Here is a 7,744-nt window from a genome sequence, read left to right on the forward strand (position 1 = left end):
ATATTTATGGCAACAACCGCCAGAACCAAAACACTTTTCCCCGCTGCAATCTTCATTTCTAAATAATCTCATTTGATGCCATTAGCCGAAGGGCTCCCATTGGATCCATAGATGCTAGACACATCACTTGCCGTCTTTACTCAAGACTCAAAATTATCCAAAACCCAAGGCATTAAACTCGGATACCTCGATGCACCACATCTCGTCCACGTATTACCCGAAGATACTGTCCCTCCAATTCAGGGATACACTATCGCAACCTGCGAATCGCTATATACCACACTCACCTACTGAGCTCTGCTAAGACACTAATCCATCTCCTTTCACCCCAAAATTGGCGATAACTCTGATATCTTGCAACCTGGAACTAATCCTGTTCCCCCCTCTGAATCTATCCTTTTGCACAAGGGCAGAATACTGTATACTTCAACTCCCGCAAGCATCACTCACACCTCCCTATCACGGTTTCTAGGTCCTTGACCTACGACCGTAATATCCTCCTACGATCCTCAGCACCGGTCCAGACTACCCCCGAGTCTGTTAACCCGCTGTCTCACCTTCCTCTGTTCCGATCTCCACTCTGGAACCACTATCCTCCTCCTATTCCGAGGGAACTGAAAATATGCCTGTGTATCACTTAACATTGCCACTACCTCCACGAGCGGCCAACTCGTAGGTGCTTCCATACATCTGGTACAAGCTCTGTACTTACTACCAATAACCAAAGCATGTCGGTCATCCATTTACTCCACTTCCTCCCCTTACAGAGGACCCTCGCTCCTTCCGAAGCTACATACCTTTCCTTTCCAGGAAATCCACTCAACAACTTATACTGCACCTGCACTTGCCACTGAGCTAAACTTCACTCTACACTATCCATATAGAGCAACTGTTGTCCTCGAACTTCAATATACTCTGAATCTTCTCGTAAGGACTCTCGGGTCCATGCACTGCCTTCCATAAACATGATCAATACTTGGGGCCAGACCATATCAGTTACCATTTCCTGGCGATATATTCCTTCATTCTCTTCATACCGATCCACTAACACATACAGAGTCTTCAACATGACTGGACCACCTTACCAAGCCTTCAGCCTATCTGGACCACCCTCAAAACTTTCAGCATGTCTGAACCACCCTCCTGGGCCTTCAGCCTGTCCGAACCGTTCCCCGAGCCTTCAGTTTGAATGGTATGTCTTCCGGCCTTCAGTCTGTCCGGACCGCTCAAAACTCTCTTACGTCACCCTGAACCATCCTTCCTGGGGATCTCTCCCGTACATAATGTTCTAGCCCTCTTGGGGTTCTGAACTCCCGTTCCGTTCCTAGAATCCTTTCCATGGCCTAGACCCAGGCCTCACATCGACCACTACGTTTCCTGAAACCATGGTCTACTCCTTGCCCCATTTTTCTGTCACTTACTCATACCAACCCATACTCTTGGCTGACTAAAACACTGTTGAATCCCGACAGCTAATCAACCTCTAATGCTTGTCGATCCTCCTGAGAATTTTCCAATTCTCCCCACTTAGAACAATGAATTCCAACCACCGGTGGCTCAACCGGCATAAAACAATCATTCCTACTCTTCCTTGAGTCTTGCGACTACATTTGACATCTCACACAACTACTTGGAATTACCTCGACCTCCCTCTCAAGGGATGCTTCATTGAAACTCGTTCAACATGGCCCTCTAGCCTAATGCCCTATCTCATCCGAACTCCACCTAATCCACCACGACTGGATAAAGGGAGAACCATAAGCATCATTTGCTACAAATCATGGCACTCAGCCCATAACATCCCCTCTCAATCTATTGCAATTCATGGTACTCGAACCATAACATTACTTCTCAATATGTTACGATGCATGGTACTCGAACCATGACATCACTTCTCAAGCTGCTACGATGTGTGGTACTCAAACCACGACATCACTCCTCAACCTGCTACGATGTGTGGTACTCGAACCACAACATCACTCCTCAACCTGCTACGATGTGTGGTACTCGAACAACGACATCACTCCTCAATCTGCTATCGGACCCTGAGTCCCATCAACTCTAGTGGCTTCGTGCTGCTGAACTCTCGGTACAGTGACGAGTCACCTCCCCCCATGGCCTAACAGCTACAACAGCTGCAACAACATCAACATCTAAAACCACAGCATACCGTTCATCGAATGTCTCGATCAATGTGGTCTCAATAGACCCAAATATCTCAGGTATAACTTCCCGCATGGCTGCAGCCACCTCCTCATGAATCATCCCGAGAATCTCGTCATCGCTAACTCCTCTGCTCTCTGGGTGACATATACCCACCATGATGACTCTGTTGCACAACACACAAGATAACAGAGACTCGTTCGAGTATACTCGCACTCGAGCATCCAATCCTACTTGTTCCTTGGTACCCTAAGGATTCTTACTTGGACTGCGCATTGATCCGGTGCTTTCGGTAGTACGGGCCCAATACTACTGCATACACCGCATCAACATTCACCCCAAGTCCTCCTCCCAGGATCCCAGCTCACAAGTACTCTACATCTCGCTATCATAGGCTACCCTTCGGTAAACCTCTCATAAGCTCCTCACTGCTACCTACTTGCTCTCAAGCATCTCATAGCAGCAGCAATCTCCTAGGCTAAGGCATCACAAATTAGGCCACTCTAGTCCTATCATGAATACCTAGCCTACTCTAGCATGCATAACGTAACTGCTCATATATCATAGGATATCACATATCATAATACTTAACGTAAGGGTATATTGGGTTTACCTCGAGTCGACAGTGTAAGGTGAGTTATCCTCACTATAATAAGGGTTCTAAGGCACCAAGGCCACCCCCTTTGATATAATATACTAGCAGTAATAGTATGTTGAGTATGAGTAGTGTTGCATGCTAGTTGTTATGTCAGTTAGGTGGGTCTGTAGGACTACCTGTGTTGTTATGTGGTTATTTGCATGTGCATTAGTCTTAATGTATGTTGACATATTATGTGGGATGGGTTGAGATGATACTGCTCCGTGTGGTGATCCAACAAACCCGGGAGCATTCCAGTTACGGGCTGAGGGAGACTCGTACTGTGGGCTCGATGGCAATCTAGATGTGAGCTGTGGGCCCGGAAGGCAATCTAGACTCACACTTTGGGCCCAGGGGGTAATTCAGTTTGTAACACTGTGGACTTTGTATATGCTGTTATTTGTACATGTATTATGTGTAGTGTATCAATATTTTGGGGGAAATCACTAAGCTATCAGGCTTACAGTTTCAGTTTGTTGTTTCAGGTACATCAGGGGATCGCGGCAAGGCGAATGCATGATCGTACAGCTCCTCCTGTTTTGTTTTATGTTTCTGGGGAAAAACTCTGATATATACTATTTTGAAAAACAAATTTGTCATAACTGTTGGTTTTAAATGTTTAAAATTTTTTAAATTGGCTTGAAATTTTTGGGTGTTACAAGTTGGTATCAGAGCCTTGGTTTGAGTGAATTAGAGGAACACTCGTGTGACTCCAGTCTCAAATCAAGCAAAAGATTTTTAAAATGATTTCTTTAAACGGTTTTCAAAATAAGTAAAGGAGGATGCAGGGTGTACGATTAGTCGGAGCCAGTACGTAGATCCTAAAATACCATACGATTATTTGATATTGTGATATGTTAGAACAACATGCTAATACTAGGCTAGGTATCTTCAGGAATTGCATGATAGAATTTCCTAATTACATGATGCCTGCTAGCCTAGGGTTTCCTTATATGAGATTGACATCATTATTGTAGTTACTTGTGTATGTATCATAGTCGTACAAAATTAAGATCTTATAGCCTGAGAATGTTTGTAACAACGTAATTTTTCAAAACAATTTTTCATTTTAAAAACGTAATTTCATTCATGACAAAACCATGAAATTCAATGTATCAATATCGTCATAACAAATATATCAACTCCCAAGATCAAAACATATCAAATCCCTCGGTGTGTGTGTACGAGTCAAGCTGGCGCCTTCCCGCGATCATCACTGGTACCTGAAACACATACATAACAACTGTAACCATAAATGCTTAGTGAGTTCCCCAATATACCACTTACACATGTACTCCCTTCCAGGCCATGACCTTCCGGTCCATGTGTCTCAGGGGACTTCTGTCCCGACCCGGTAAACCTTCTGGTCCTACCCGTGTCGACCTTCCGGTCCATAACTCCCTGACCTTCCGTTCTTCATCATAATGCATTCCGGCCCATAACATAATGCCTTCCGTCCCATATCAAGCATAGCATACATAACGCATACAAAACATGCAACTTAACATACATTGCATATATCTTATAGCATACCAGACCTTCCGGTCACTCATAGGTACCCTTCCAAGTACAGTATAGTGAGAAGACTCACCTTACATGAAGAATCAACCTCTAGTCACGCTGCTGCTAAACACCGATCTCTAACTCTATGTCAAATCCCGCAATTAACCCAATTAGGAACTAAGTCCAACCTCTCGCTTACTAGGTCTAAAGATAGATCATCTACCGGCCCATTCTTGCCCTAAATCCATTGGGCCTACCAAGGCCCAATAATAAATGGGCTTCCCCAAGGCCCAACCTCACCATACAAGATAAGCCAACATGAGGCCCAAGACATCAATTAATTCTGTACTCATATGCTCAACTACGCAGGCCCAAGGATTCAAGCCCAATACTTAAAGCCCAAATATCAAGTCTAGTCCAAAAACCCACAGAGGGGTTACGCGTGGTGTACCTCCTTGGTACGCTCAGCGTACACACAAACGCCCAAGTACTGATCGGGGACTTCAACCCAGAATGTGGGGCATACTGGAATTACGCGGTGCGTAACCTCAGTTTTGCTAAATCCATTTTATGGGTCTTAACCCATTAAGACCTTAGCTCATCTCTTGGATCTAGGCTTCCTAACAGTCCTTATTCCATAAAATCATAAACTTTTAGCCTTTGCATGGCTGAAGTGATCGCAACACACACAATACTCATTCTCTTTACTCATTAAGCTCTCCGTTCATGCATGACTTGATCTTAACCTTCAAGATCTCATTTTTATAAAACTACACCATCAAAAACACTCAAAGGACGGCTAAAGGTCTCTGGAGTTTAACAACTCACAAAGCTTCAAACTTTGGAACCAAAAACCCTAAAATGGACTCTAATATGCACAAAACAAAAGAAAGCGAAAGCTTGGAACTTTATACGTTCAAATGGTGCTCTAGCCCCAGGAAAGCTCACATCCAAAGCCTAGACTTCGACTCCATTCTCTTCCATGCTCCTTCTTAACTCCCAAGAGTCCACAAGAACACATATAAGCTCAACAAGGCAATAACAAGCTCAAAAATGGGTATATAAGGGTTTGAGAGGGTTTTTGACTGAAGAATGCAACTGGAAATGAGACCCTCTCATTCTATATATAAGGCACCTCTCTTAATTAGGCTTTTTGAGTCTGGGTTCACTACGCCTAGCGTAGTTTAAGGTATGCCCAGCGTACCGTGTGGCTTTCGCATCCAACTTAATCGCATGAGTATGCGTAGCGTACTCCTTTGTATGCCCAACGTATTCATTTGTGACAATTCTCATTTTATGGGTCAAACTTGACAATTTAGCAGAAGAAGAATGGTTAAAAAAATATACTCCAAATTCCTGGGTGTTACAATGTTTGATTTGGCATTATGTTCTGTTCTTTTTGATTAGGGACTTAGGGTAGGATCAGATTTTCAAAAGTCTATAGGGTCCAACGTTATGTATGGCTAGCATATGCTAGTGTTGTAGGGTTGGTGGAAGTTTTATGAATGAGTGGGTTGTGTAAGATCGGTAGGACAATTGTAAGATAGTTAGCCTTCCTCTAGGGGTGAGGATGAGCGACCTCCAGATGCATATGTATTGTTAGGGTGTTGTGTTGATACTTGAGACAAATATGGGTAGGTGTGGAAGGTAGTATGGGCCCATACTATAGAAAGCATAGGACCCATACGCGTAGCAAGGAAGACACAACCCCTATGGCTTAGACGGGAATTGGTTCCCAGTTATTTATGTGGATTATCTGATATCTTTTGGTATGTTTCAGAATGGTGATGACTTTTGGATATAGTGTCTAAGTCCATAACTGTATTTAGTATGTACTTGACCCGACCCGACATGGTCCATTTAGGTTGCATGACATCGTGTACTTGGATAGACTAAATGAGAGAAATAAGACACTTATGGCTTATTAATATATTATAAGTTCTATAATAATAATAATAATACTAATAATAATAATAATAATAATAATAATAATAATAGTTAATTAGTATTGGTCAAGAATTAATCTAGAATTAATTATGTGATCAAAAGAAGACTAATTAAATATATGGGTTGATTGTGTAAATCATCCATAACTTATATAGTGAGCCAATGCTCCATGGATTATCAAGTTGGGTTAAAACTCATAAGATGCTCCATGGTGGTTACATAACCCAAGGGTCATGGAAATGAAAGGTCATGACAATTAGGTTTTACATGGTGTAACCCTAACTATAACACACTATATAAGGATCATCCTGTTCACCAAAATCGGTGACTAAGCATAAGAGTGAGGGCATAGCCGATTTGAAGAAGTGTTCATTTCTCTCTAAGTCTTCCTAAGTGTATTTGGTGTTGTGTGAGACATTTGAGGCATCACACTTGAGGTGCTAGGCTTACAAGGTTATCAAGGAATCCAAGAAACAAAAAGGTAAGTACTTTTACTACTTTTATGATTCATATGCTGCATAATATGCTAGTTAGGAAGTAAACCTTGGAAAAAGATTATTTGCATGTGTCTTAGACAAAACATAGATCCAAGGTTTCTAGGGTTGCATGTACACTTTAGGAGTGTTAGAATGCTCAAAACCCATCAGTGATATCAGAGCCTAGGCTTGCTTTGTTGATACTTGATGCAAATTTGATTTTCCAAAACCTAAAATTTTCCCAGACTGGAAAAACAGACGAGTTCTAGCCATAAACTAGCCGAGTTCTTGAGTTTATACATGAAATCGATGAGTTCCATAGTGAACTCAACGAGTTGTGCCTCCAGGGTGCATTTTTTCGAAGGTTGTTGCTGGAAATGGACTAGAATTAAACATTACCCTAAACTGTTTCGGTCTTATAAAACTTGTTTTAGATGGTGTAATGGCTATACTAATCCGTTTTCAATGGCTATTAACAACATTTCAAGTATTGTATAGTTTATTTATGATTCTTGAATTTGTATGATATGAATATTTATGAACTTATGTGTTTAGTTGATCATAGGAATTAGTTGCTCTTGCTTGGTAGTTTAATTCTTGATCATTGATGTGTTTTAATGGAGTCCATAAACTGTCCTCAAGTTATGGATAACCAAAAGTCATATTTTAATAAATCCATTAAAAGAACACATGAGTTACAAAAATGAAGAGTCTTCATTTTTAATACTCAATTAACTCATAAGTTATGAAAGATGAAAAGTCTTGAAATAGTTTCAAAGCTTGCCCTCAAGTTTTGGAATTTGTAAAGTCTTACGCTCTAATACTTTAATTCCAAAATAAAACTTAGAATTTTAAGAGTTTACAATTCAAACCTTATACTTTTATAATATTAAGAGTTTAATTATTATATATATATATATATATATATATATATATATATATATATGTATGTATAAGAATAATTTAGTCTTACCATTAGTAGGCCTCATTCACGAAGCCGGTCTATAAGGGGGTATAA

The sequence above is a fragment of the Lactuca saligna genome, chromosome 5, assembly GCF_052625555.1.
Source record: "Lactuca saligna cultivar CGN05327 chromosome 5, ASM5262555v1, whole genome shotgun sequence".
Classification (NCBI taxonomy): Eukaryota; Viridiplantae; Streptophyta; class Magnoliopsida; order Asterales; family Asteraceae; genus Lactuca; species Lactuca saligna.